The 14,231-nt window shown below is 32.8% G+C and overlaps 1 long non-coding RNA gene across 1 annotated transcript; it reads right to left on the bottom strand.

Moving 5' to 3' along the window:
• Positions 1–5,182: 5,182 nt before the first annotated feature.
• LOC107842899 lies at positions 5,183–11,083 on the bottom strand. Its single transcript, XR_007044517.1, has 2 exons — positions 5,816–11,083; positions 5,183–5,714 (listed from the first exon to the last, which is right to left on the bottom strand). It is a non-coding gene; the product is annotated as an uncharacterized LOC107842899 (long non-coding RNA).
• Between the last annotated feature and the right edge of the window lie 3,148 nt (positions 11,084–14,231).

The raw sequence follows: 14,231 nt of genomic DNA, 5'->3' as shown, positions 1-14,231 counted from the left end.
AGAAGGTATTTTGTACATAATAAGCATAAAGAATGTAAAAAGAAAATAGCATAGACATTTGTGAAAGGATTTATGTAATAAGATGGGTACAAAGGAATACAGAATAAGTGAAATACATTATATATATCGGGGATGTATGAAGTAACAGGTGAGGTATATGTAGTACAGTATGAGACATTATACATATGTAATACAAGGAGTATAATGTGTGAAATAATATAGCCCAAACCCATCGATAGCCCCTCAAACTTGTCCCTAAAATTCACTTAGGCCCCTAAACTAAGGCTTGTACCTATTAAACCCCTAAACCCCCCAATTTGGTTCCAATTGAGTATATTTTGTCCACATCTCATCAGCTTCCAGGCGCGTGTTTCCAAACGCCGCTAATGTGGAAAGTTATTCCACTTAAAACCCTCCACGTGTATAAACTAACTCCATATATACTTAATACATTTTACTTTTAAATGGAAAAAATCTCATTCCACAGAAGTTTTCTATCTCTCTCCTCGTTAACTCTCTCTCTCTTCTCATAACCCTAAATTAACCTCAAATTAACCAAATTTCCACTCAAATTGAAGGACAAGTTTGGGGGTTTTCCTCAGATCTTCCTAGTGTAATTGTTCTTATGATTTGTATTTATTAAATTTTGTTGAATTTTAGCATATTGTAGTTTTTAGGGTTTTGAAATCACTGTTATGCCTATGATTTTGGGAATATTATGTCTCCTTACTTAACATGCATTAAAGGTTGTATCTTTTAGCTTATTGATATGTACTCTGGGTATATTTCGTTGCCATTCCGTTAAGTAACTTTGAATTTTTATCCTTTGTCACAAGTTATGTAATAAATGGAGATAATTTTCACAAAATTGCACCATGGGGGATCCTTTTCAAATGCGGGTGTCCCTACATATGTTGCAAGTTGTGTGCTATAGGTAAGGTACATTGACAAGGACCACTTTTCCATACTAGAATTGTTATTTTATACTAAAGAATTAGGGTATGAAGCATTTAGGGGGCTTTATTATCAAGATGCAGTAACTAATCAGTTCAAGTTGGTTAAAAGTGACAGATATCTATATGAATTGGTTAAAGATTTAAAACATAAGGACTCTATTGATTTTTATGTCTATCATGTTGTAGATGAACCAATTCTTGACCCTGATGGTCCCACTGGTTTTTTACCTGCACCTGATATTATTGAGTGTGCAGACCTAGAAAGAGAAAGTGTTGGTATTGCTGATAGTGCTAACATAGAGAGGGAATCTGTTGGAGTAAAGAAAGAGAGATAGGCTGATATAAAAAATATTGGTGTACAAGGAGGTGATGAGGCTGATGTAGAAGATGTTGTTGTACAAGGAGGTGATGAGGCTGATGTAGAAGACATTAGTGTAGAAGATGTTAATAGGCTAACAAGTGAGTTATCAGATTATTTGAGTAGTGATTTAGATCTTGGAGATATTCCTTCAGAAGATGGCTCAGATGTTGATGAGGAGTTGAGGGATTTTAGACAAGAAAGAAGGAAAAAAAATCCAACAACAAAGAAAGAAACAAAAAAAACAAAAAAAAGGTTGTTGAAACTGAATAAGTACCTGTAAGAGTTGCAGGTTGTGTAGATAGAGGCTTTGGGGATATTGGTAAAAGTAAGGCTACCAAATATTCTAGAAAGTTGGGTGGAGATAAGGAATATATTGATAGTTTTGATTGTTGGAGTAAAGATAGTGAAGAGATAGATGTAGATGTTTTTAGAGGAGTAGATCTACCTAGAATAAGGAGAAGCAAGAAAACTAGGTATGATGAAAATTGTGAGTTTTCTGTGTTTGAGCTTGGAATGATTTTTGCGGGTGCAAATCAGTTTAGAAAAGCTGTTGTAGATTAAGCTGTAGATTATAGAAGGCAGGTGAATTTAAAACCTAATGAAAAACATAGAATAATGGTGAAGTGCATTGCATCTAATTACAACTGGTTGTTGTTATCTTCTACTGATAGGGATTCATGTGATTTTATTGTTAAGAACTATAACCCTATTCAAAAATGTATACCTCTAAACAAGAACAAGATGTGTGATTCAAATTTGGTTGCTAGAAAGTTCAAGGATAGAATAGCTTCTCATCCATACTTTAGGATTTGGAAATTCAGGATTTAGTAAGAGAGGTGTTGGGTCTTTATGTAGGTAAAACTATTTGTTATAGGGCTAAACAGATTGTTATGAGAGAGAATATGGGAGATTGGAAGCTGGAATTTGCCAGATTATATGACTATGCAGATATGATCAAGACAACAAATCCTGAAAGTTCTTGTTGGATAAAAATTGACAAAGAAAATGAACCAGGAAATAACCTCTTTGTTTATTTCTATGTGTGCTTTCATGCATTCAAGCAAGGATGGTTAGATGGGTGTAGGAAAATTATTGGTTTTGATGGATGCTTTCTAAAAGGAGCTTGTAAGGGTGAGTTGTTGGTTGTTGTGGGAAAAAATGACAACAACCAAATGTATCCTATTGCATGGGAAGTTGTGGATACTGAAACAAAACATAGCTGGGACTGGTTCATAAGGCATCTGATTGCAGATCTAAATTTGGGAACTGGTGAAAGCTTGATTGTAATGTCAGACCAACAAAAGGTACCACCACTTAATTATTTTTCTCATTACTTGACTTTATTTTCCAATAATATTCCTATTTTAATAATACTTAATACTTATTACAGGGTCTTGTTCATGTTTTGATGTATCTGATACCAAATATTGAGAGAAAAATCTGTGCTAGACATATTTAGACCAATTGACATATGCACTGGAGAGGAGAAGGGAGAATGAAATAGTTTTAGAGATGTGCAAAATCAAGCTTTGAAGTAAAGTTTAGAGAGGAGATGTAAGCAATGTCAAGGCTAGATAAGAAAGAAATAACTGAGGACATGCTGATTAATCCTTCTACTTCTTAGTGTAGGGCATATTTCAAAACACATTCCAAATGTGATATTGTAGAAAATAATATGTGAGACTTTAAATCCTTGGATCTTAGCTGCTAGACATAAGTCCATAATCACAATGTTAGAGGATATCAGACATCAACTGATGAATAAACATGTAGATATGATTAAATTTGTAGAAACATGGATTTCAGACATCGTACCTATGGCAAGAACTATTTTAAAAGCTAACAAGGAATGTTCAAATAGGTGTAGAGTTCTGTGGAATGGAGTTAATGGTTTTGAAATTGAGGATGGGGGTTACACATTTGTTGTTCACTTGGACAAGAAGTATTGTGATTTTAGGTTATAGATGTTAAGAGGTATTCCTTGTCCTTATGCCATTTGTGCTTATTATTACTTGAATATAGATCCTGATCAGTATGTAGAGCACTGGTATAAGAAAGAAACCTTTCTTAAGTTTTATAGCCATTTCATTCAACCAATTATCAATATGATAATGTGGCCATAAATAAAAAACCCATCAATTAAACCTTCAAAACCAAAAAAGATGCCAGGTAGACCTGGCAAGAAAAGAAGGAAGAAGAAGGATGAGCCAAAAAAGTGGGGCAAACTTTAAAAAAAAAGGTGTCAAGATCACTTATTCAAGGTGCAAGCAAGTTGACCATAACAAGATTGTGTGTGACAAAATGGTAAGCCTTAAATGAATTTCATAATAGTTTGTAAATTTAACATATGTCTTAGCTTTTCATATTTTTATTTGTATGTTAGAATGGGATGGGAAGCAATAATAGTAGCCAACCTAGCTGTCAGCCTGAAGCTTTATGGAATCCACCACCACCATAATCAAGTTCTATTTGTGGTGATACCAGTGCAATGGCAAGACATACCTACACTCAAAGTTAGACAACAAGAGTAAGTTATATATGTTCTGCTGCCTTAATATTTTTGTCCTTCTTAATATTATTATTTTTTTGTCCTGCTTAATATTATTACTGAAAAATATTGAAAATATTGTGTTGCATTTATTCACAGTCAAGCTCTACCTTTCATACATATGCAACTACATAATCCAGACAATCAGGATCTATTTGTGTTGACAGCTGCTGTGCCAAGATCACCTTAAAAAAAGGGGTCAAGTGTGGCTGGTAGAGGTCAAGGTGCTGCTGGTAGAGGTAAAGGTACTACTGGTAGATGTAAAGGTTGTTTTGGTAGGGATGGTGGTTTTGGTAGTGGTCAATTTGGTGCTGATAGGGGAGGTGAAAGAGGAATTGGTAGAGGTCAAGGTGCTGCTGGTATAGGTAAAGGTTGTTCTAGTAGGGATAGTGGTTCTGGTAGTGGTCAATTTGGTGCTAATAGGGGAGGTGAAGGAGGAATTGGTAGAGGTCAAGTAGGGTATGGTAGAGGTCAAGGAGGGTGTGGTAGAGGATTGCCAAGAAAAATAGCCAATGCAAGAGGGACCCCATTTGAAAGTGGAAGAAATGTTTCTTACAGTCAAGTACCACCTTTGCCAACCAACAAAAGATCATACAATGCTACCTCATTTGTTGCTGCTACTGGATACAAAAGTCCTGGAACTGGTTTTGGTGTTTACTCTGATCCAGCAACTGGAACCCACGTGTACAATGTATTTATTTTTGTCTCATTATTTACCTATAATAATGTTTGCCCTAATGTTTTCATTCAAGTTTTCAATGTTCACTTTCTTACAATTTTGTCTAATTTTGCTGCCACGTACATCAAGTGAGAGGGTTCTTTATGGAGGTATAAATTTAAGGAGTGCTTCACCAACCAATATAGATATTGGTTTTAAACCTAGTGGCCTAAAGTGGAATGGAAAAAATGCAGTCACCAGCACACAATTGCAACAAATGAAAGAAAATAAGAGAAAAAAAGTGGAAGCAACAAAGTCTTCTTCATTAATTGGATCTTCAAAGAAGTAGTTCATTTTGAAATGATTTGCACTATAATGAGGGATAATGTCTTTGAACAAATTGTGTTACTAGTTTTTGAATAACTTTTTCTTATTAATGACTTTGGTGTATGCTGCAGTAGAACTATTCTGCTCAATGTTGAGCCTTTTTTGAACACCTTTACATCATGTATGCAGTTTTTAGCTCAATCTTGAGCTGTGTTAATATGATATCCAGCTGCTTGCACTTGTAATATAGTTCATTTTTATCATAACCTTCAGTAGTTATAAATAGGTTGTATGGTAATACCTTCAGTAGCTACACAAGTAGACACAAAGTAGCCAATTGACAATGAGACTGTCATACAAAAATATGTCAATTCATTCAAACAACTACTACAAACAAACCAAACAACTACTACAAACTAGGCCAACTACAAACTGAACAAACAACTACTACTACAAACTAACGAAACAACTATTACAAACTAACCATTACAATATCCAATTGCCTATTCAATAGGCAAACTTAACTACTACACCTTACACCATATTAAAGAACCACTTTACAGTTAGAATAATGAGAAGAAGTAGAACACGTCTATACAATTTGAGCTTAGCACATTCCTTTTCAAGTTTAACTTTTTTGAGTTTTTGCCTCAATGCAATCAACTTCCCTTCACTATCTTTCAATTTCTCACACAAAGTATCCCTCTCTTGTTCAACGTCTTTGAGCTTTTGCTTCAATCAATCACACGATTTTTCACCATCTTTGCACCTAATCATTAAGCTCGATTCTACCTCAGGATATTGATGCACAGATATTGAAGGTTTTGGATCAATCCATCTAAAGTACCCACAACCACCATTTTCCTAAAATGAAAAAACAACCATTTTCCTAAAATGAAAAAACAATAGAATAATAAAAAAATACCAAAAAAATAATAATTAAAATCTGTGAAAATGATACAAACCTTTGGAGCTTTACATCCAAAAAATCTACGACCCATATTTGAAGGAGTCCTTGAAGTTCTTAAAGGACAAAATTCGGAACAGTAACACAAATCGAAAACATCAATATTGACGGAATTTTCCAACATTTTCATCGAAAATGAGAGAAAAAAATTATTTAAGAGAAATTAGGAGATAACTTTGATAGTGAGATGAGAGAAGTTGATGAGAACTCATCTAAGGAGGAGAGAATGAAGAAAGAGGAAGAGTAAATTTAGGTTAAAAAGAGGAAAATTGAAGGGAATGGCAAAACTAGCGTTATTTAACGTTAACTTTTGCCACATGGATAATTTTTTTTAGTTTTCACGCACCTCAGGCGGTTGCACAGCACGCGCAGTGCCATGTGGGCAAAAAATGCCCAATAGGAACAAAATTGGAGAGTTTAGGGGTTTGATAGGTACAAGCCTTAGTTTAGGGGCCTAAGTGAGTTTTAGGGACAAGTTTGAGGGGCTATCGATGGGTCTGGCCAATAATATATATTGAATGTGAGATGGCGCGATGTACGTGAAATAGTATATATATTTGAGACCAAAGTCATCGACGGACACTCAAACTTCTTTTGAAAATTCACTTAGACCCCTCAACTATGGCCTATACCTATTAGGCCCCTAAACCCCCCGAATTTTATTCCTATTGGGCCTTTTTTTGTCAATCAGCTAAAATCTCAAGTGTGTGTAAAACACACGTGATGACGTGAAAAAATTAACCAATTAAAAAAAACACGTGGCAACAATAATAATTATATGATGAAATTGCTAATTTGTCCATTTTTCTATTTAATTATTTATCTAATAATAATTTCTTAATTTAAAAAAAAAAACCACCCACCCCAATCGTCGCCTTCTTCAACCCCCTTCCCTCCTTCCACACACTAATCTGGTAATGCCAATATAACAAAAAATGCACCAAATTCACCTAAACCTCAACTAAACCAGCTCAAAAACATCAGAAACGTCTGACTACACGAATCTGGTAATATCAATCTAAGAAAACAGGCATTAAATTCACCTCCAAATCTTGACACACTTCAACAAAATCAGCTCAAAATTGCCAAAAACTTCTCCTCACAACACGAGTCTCATAATGCCAATTCAATAAAAAAATACACTAAAACTTATCAAAAATTCACTTTATATTTTCCTAAAGTTTGAATCTTTTCACTAAATTTCACCTCCAAATTTCCAACATTTCAACAGAAACAGCTCAAGACTTCAATTCCCCAAATTTCCACACCAATTTCGTCAGAAAATTCCCAAATTTTGATATTTTTGGACTAATTTCATCAAATTTTCAATTTCAAAAATATTTTTTCAACAAATCTTATCTAATTTATCACACTTATTTCATCGTAAGTTCAATACCCAAAATAAAAATTTTCAATTTCGATGAAACTTATCACGAGAAGTTAGATCGTAAATATTTGGTGTGGAGTGATAGGGAGATAATAGTAATCTATGAAGAGGAGAAAAAGAAAAAATTATTTAAAAGGAAAATGAGAAAGAAAAAGTAAGAAATGAAAGAGAAAGAAATAAGAAATGGCAAAGAAAGAGTCGTAAGTAAAAAATTATGAAGAGGAGAGAGAAAACATTATTTATAAAGAAAATGAAAAAGAAAGAGGAAGAGAAAAAAGATTATTTTAAAAAAAACTTGTTTTATTATTATTTTTGGGCTCTCAGTACCACTTGGCATGTTTTTATTTGTTATTTAGTCAAAAAATCGTGCTTCACGTGCCCGTAGTGAGTGAAAAACACACGCAATACCATGTAGGTAAAAAAGGCCCAATTGAATCAAATTCGGGGGGGTTTAGGAACCTAATAGGTACAGGCCATAGTTGAGGAATCTAAGTGAATTTTCGAAACAAGTTTGAATGCCTATCGATGACTTTGGCCTATATTTAAAATCTAGTTAAAATAACATGTGTATTACATAATGTATATAGAAAATATAAAAATATGCCTGCAGCAAGTGCATACGAAATAATGTATCGATGTGCGTATCATAATGTGCATTATGGGTCTATGAAATAATTTGTAAATGTAGCAAGTGAAAACAATAACTGTGGGTGATAATAACATTAATATATCTTCAAACTTGTAAACATACTACTTATATGATTTTTGGAAAAATAATACGTAAATACATACCACATTTAAAAGAAAATCAACATGTTCCAGTTGATTCCATGCTATAGGCCTATAATTTGTCTCTATTCAATCCCTTTAAAATAGTCATATTTTGTACTTTATTTTGGCTTATAAACCTGAAAAGTGTGGTTAGCTATATCCTGTTTGCCAAAATGTAGTTTAACCTAATTTCTATGAAAAACATTTGAGCCTGAGATATAAACGATCCAAATCGAGTAGCGTTCAATATTCTAGTAGCTTCAAATGTGAAAGCGGAGAGGCTATAGTATTTTTGGTATCGAAAAGGGAATGGAGAGAAGCGAATATCTGTGTTACTATCACCTGTGCTGAAGTGACATATATAATATATAAAAACACATAAGCAAAAACATATGGGAAAATATTAGTTTTGATTGATATAATGTTAGTCGAGGCAATACTAATAGTAGTAGACTCTAAGAGAAGAAAGAGGGATGTTGGACCCTTTTGATGTGAGCAGGCTGGGCTGGACGTGAACACAAACAAATAACTATTAGTCGCCCCTCTGAATTGGACTAAGATGGAGTCAAACCATAACTCCAAATGCGCTCTCGAGTGTACATGTAAAAATAGAGAAAGGAAAGATAAAGATTAGCAAGAAACTTCAAGTTTTAGCATGTTTTTAAAGTGTAAAGAAAAGACTAGTGCGAATAACGTTACGGTCCTAAAAGTAATCTAGGTCCTAAAAGTAATCTAGCACTTTGAGACACAATATAAATTTAAGGCCACAGTCACAAAGTCGCTAGGCCCTTCAAATCAAATTAGTTGTCTAAGACCTTTTCACAAAAAAAACAGTCATTTACGTCCAGCTACTTATTGCAAGCTCGAGCTGTTATAAAATTGAGGGTAAAACAAACTATAAGAAGGTAGTTTACTTATTAAAGTAAGAGAATTACAAGCTTTATATACTTCCAGATTGATCATAAGTTGAATTATAGAATTTAAGGACACTTTCATATGACTTCACTTGTCCAGGAAACACACACAGTATGTTCTTTAACATAAAAAAAGGGCTGAAGCTAATGGTTTCATTCCGAGATCACCTTAATCAAGCTTCCAACGTGGCTTTTACACAAAGCTGGATGCAATCTTAATTTTTTTTTTAAATCTTTAAAGAAAATGTATTAAACAGCCACACGTACGGGTTCGTACTTTAGACGGGGGTAGACGAGATAACATAGAGATACTAAAAATATGAATCAAATTACTAGCGGCCAAAGCTGTGACATCTTAAAGCCAGCCACTATTTACCTTAAAGAATACTCATATTCTCACATATTCTCACATGAATATTAAACAGATAAAAGATGGAGACAAACTGCTGATTTGAGATCGAACAATATTATGGTCAAACAAACAAGTTTCTTGCGAAACTCTATTCGTCCCAAATCTAAAGGAGCATCTAAACCCAAAGCAACCAAGGTTCTGATTTCAGGATCAATAGAAAACTAGAGTTGCAAAACTACTACATATTTTATTCTCTATACTGCCACATATATAGAATGATAGATAATCAGGACAAAGACATATCGCTAATACAAAATAACAAAAAAGTCAAAACGGAGTAGGAACTCTTTTTCCAGCCGATACTGACGCAAAGAAAAAATTCGAATAAGAACAAAGCAGAAAGCTCACAATCAAGATATCAAAACAGTGATTACTTAAATATTATTCAAATATATCCCCTCCAAGGCTTGGATCAAAACATAAAGAAGAGGCGGGAGAAACTGTGAGAAGCATGTTTATCTTGTATTAACAAGACAGGAAAGAAATCTCAAGTGGCATAATTTTAGTCGATTTTTAAAAAAAAGTTTACTAACAAACTTGTAGCCTCCCTTCATTGTTTTCCTTGTTTATATTTCTACATATATTTTCTTTATAGAAAAGAAAATTATGTGCTGAGAACATGATAGACAGACCATAAAAAATCATGCCACAAAATTAGATAAGAACTACTATGCATCTTATTTTCGAAAATAAACAGCCAGGAAATATGAACAACAGGAGTACAAAGTTCAGATGGAAAAGATAACAATAGAGTCGAGAGGCGATGGAATCGCTCTCATATACTCAAAACAGCCACGTACTTTAAGACAACACATGATTTGATTCACTGATAAACAAATATGCAATGCCCAAAACAAGATGAACGACCACATACACATATTCACATATACACATCCAAACAGGGAAACACAGTAAATAAGGAGATTTACATACTTTCGCTTCCAACAGTCCCAAATTCGAATCAGGAGGAAACAAAATTGAACCCAATTTGTAAATAACGAACAACACACCATCACACCCTAATTTGAAGCCAAAATATCATGTTTCACCTATTTACAGACCTGGTGTTATATTTACACACGGGCTAAATCCACAAAAGTCATAATTTTCTTTTATCCACAAAGGCAATGGAAAACCAATAACAACCAGACTTAAAAATAGAATAGAATCACACATTTTAAACCAAACGAGATAAAGAAATGATGAACAAAGAAAATAAGGGGGGAGATTCGCACCTAGTGCTGTGCAGCAAAACTGAGGCTTTCTGTCGAGAATTCTCTGGCTACCAGATTCAAACTCGGGGACTCAAAATTCCGACCGAAATTGAGGATTAAACAAAGTGATTTTCACCATCATTTGCTTGCGAGGTTTTCAAACGTTAGACTATTTTTTTCTATTTTTTCCTTACCAAAAAACCAACCTCCTCTCTAGAGTGAAAAAATGAGACTATTTATAGGAAATCCAGACTAGAAAGTCCAAATTTTAAATCAAAAATCAGAGAAGCCAACGGGCAAATCAAAGGGGAGGAAATTGAAATTTCAAAAATTAAAAGAGACAAATCCCTCCTCGAATTTGGACGATTCTCGGGCCTTTAATGTGGATTTTAACATTGTATCACCATTTTAGGTCTGATTTTACTGCCAACAGGGAAATCGCGGGTCGGGGGAGATGAAATTTGGACGAATCTTCGCAGAGGTACGACTGAGGTGACACAGCTATGGAGGTTTAGGGTTTGTTGGTGATTGTGACTTGTGAGAGCAGAAGAAGGAATGGGCAATTGTTGTTGCCGTTTTTCTATTATACTTAGTTTAAATGCACGTTTGTTTATTGAAAAGTTTTTTTAGTGGAATGTAAAAAGTTTAAATCATTTTTTAAAAAATCTTCACATTTTAATATAATTAAATATAAAATATATTTTATTGTAAATACATATATATTTTTATCATCATAAATTTTAAGTTGTTAATGAATCGTCATTTTTCTATTTATTGTATGATTACTTCTTTTTTTATATTTTAATTTTTTTGTTATGGTTAAAGTTAAATTTTTAGAAAAATTTTGATTACTTAAAACTTTTAGAAATTTGATAGTTTCTTTATTTTTTTCTTATTCTAACTCTTTCATGTTTATTTATATATTTTTTAAATCTTCTTAAAATCAACTTTAGTTGATTTAGAAGCTTCTATATGTTATGAAACCTTATATGTATTTTGATTCACTATATTTAGTGGATACATTTCATATCCAGAAAGGTAGAAAATAATTTTCCTTCTTTAGTAACACCTTTTCTCTCTATGAAATCTTAAAATATAATTCTCTACTTAAAAAGTCCAAATCATAACAGATATAACAAGAAAGTTATGTGAGAATAAACATCAAATGATATTTTCAGGAAATGCATTTTTTTTTATTTTATAGATAACTCATTTTTACTTGTCATAAGAAAATAAGTGAACTTACCCCCTCTCGTACTTATTGTGCCCAACACACGTTTAATCGCGACCCCCTACACTACCACCCTATGACAAGTTGTTCGTAGGTTAACCATGATGAGTATATATCGTATGAAACTGGAGAGTTTAAAAATTTCAAAATAAAAAATAAAAAAACCAACATTGAAGCGTTTAATATAGAAGAAACATGTTCGTTTAATTTTTTTTTTTTTTGGATTATAACTATCATTATTTTTGGTATCAATATAACTATTTTTGAAAAATATTATCCCATAGCCGTACAAAACTCGTTACTTAGTTAGCATAAGAGTCCGAATACAATGAAATTTTAAATTCAATTAATTCAGCCTCCAAGAATTTCTTCTCCAATATATTTAGGATTGTTTAACTTTTGAATAATTAATTTATAATTGAAGAAAATAAGTAAAACGATAATTTTATCTATTGAGGGGTATTTTAATGAAAGGTAAAAAGTTTAAACAATATTTCTAAAGCCCTTCACACTTTTAATATATGAAAACATGTGTTGCACGTTTATTCCTAAATATTTAATATACTTAAATTGATTATGTAAATAATAATTTTGAAGTATAAAAAAGTGGTGTGTGTATATATATGTATATATTTCCTCCATTCCTTTAGTTGCTCCATTTGGGTTGGGCATACCCTTTAATAAGACCTCCTACTCTTATAAAATTTAAAGTAATTCAACCAATATACCACTAATTAAATTTATTCCTCTTTCTAAATCAATAATGGTTGCATTTATTGAACAAGGACATAATCGAAAGATTTTGTTCAAACTATTCTTGAAAGATTAAAGGAGCAAATATTTAGGATTATAAAAAAATCCAAATGTGCAAATAAAAATGAATGGAGAGAGTATTATTCAAATTTCTTTATGCTATAAAATAAAAATCAAAAGATATAAAAAAAAAAGTAACAACTTGTAGGAGGATTAGAAAATCTTGCAAATTTAATGTCACTTTAGCGATATATATAATCTATTAAGTTAAATATATATATGTAATAAAAATATTTACCTCATAAATTAACAATTATGCACATTCATCCACCTCGAGATCAAATTCTTTAGCAACAGAATCACTCTCATTCTTTTAACTTCTCCACTATTTACTTCAAAAATGTATACCGCATTGCCAATAATTACCTGTACATATCGATCTTATGGAGAAGAGAAGCGACCATAAATATATGAATTAAAACAGTATAAGATAGATGGTGCCAAATTAAATTATGAATAATGTGTAGTTCCCTCTCAAATGTCTTTTCAGAACTTCGCCAAAAATGACTAACATAAATAAGTCCAACCTAGGCCTAATATTTACTCTTCTTTCAATAATTTTCTTGAACACAAAAGTACTTGGTACAACATACTCACGGCCTACGGTCACTGTCCATGCACAAAATGTTTTGTGCTAATATTCTGCTATTCTTAAGTTGTTTTGAAGGTCAATTCTTATGCTGTTGTAACATTGTATAATCCCATAAGTCGGGTTTGGGGAAAATAAGATGTAAGCAAGCAGACCATACCCTTATCTTTTCAGGACAGAGAAGTTGTTACCCTCGGCTAAAAAAATAATAAATTTAGGCGAATTTGCTAAAATTTATTTAGATTCTAGCTAATGAATATCAATCAAGATAACTATGAAATTGGTCTTTCGGTAGTTGAAAGAGTCTGTCTAACATAGAAAATTGACTACAAGGAAGACCTTACCTTATTCAGTATTTATGCTTATAGGTTATATAGGTTGATAGCAGATCACTTGATAAATTAGACAGTGTATGCCTAGCCAAACAACATCACAATGTCGCACTCTTTTTTTTTAACTCCAAAAATATATATTTTTAAGTTTGAAAGGGTTTTTATTATTAAAGTGACAAAAGATTAAAAATTTATTTCGAAAAGGACTTTTACATTTTAATTCAGAGTCTCCACTTGACATAACTCGGGTGTGCCAAGTCACCTTTGAAAATCCTTTTCAAAAATAGTTTGACTCTATAAACTGATTCGCGAATAGAGATTCTAACTAAGGAATTCTGTTAATCGAGGGGAAGGTGTTAGGCACTCCTCGATCCTGTGGTTCGACCACGGTCGCTTGATAGAGCGTATCGGCTAATTTAACACTATGAATGTATAAGCCACAGAAAACACACAAACAAACATTAAACAAAAATCTAAAACCAAAATAATAATGTTCAGTCCAATTATACAGTCCAAAAATAGAAAAATGCGAGAAAAGAAATCCTATTCTATCCTACGCTAACCTAACTACGCTCCTGCGCTTTACCCGATGCCTCGGGCCTTCATCACGAATGTCTTCCATCAACATAATACATCAAGGAATTCCTCGAAAAATAAACACAAATCCTCGGGGCATTCCCAGGCCAAATAGTACATTTTAATCCAAACACAATAAATTATAAAACATTCAACACACATTTCACATTCTAAC

The sequence above is a fragment of the Capsicum annuum genome, chromosome 9 (genome assembly GCF_002878395.1).
Source record: "Capsicum annuum cultivar UCD-10X-F1 chromosome 9, UCD10Xv1.1, whole genome shotgun sequence".
NCBI lineage: Eukaryota > Viridiplantae > Streptophyta > Magnoliopsida > Solanales > Solanaceae > Capsicum > Capsicum annuum.
This window is presented reverse-complemented; position numbering and strand designations above follow the sequence as displayed.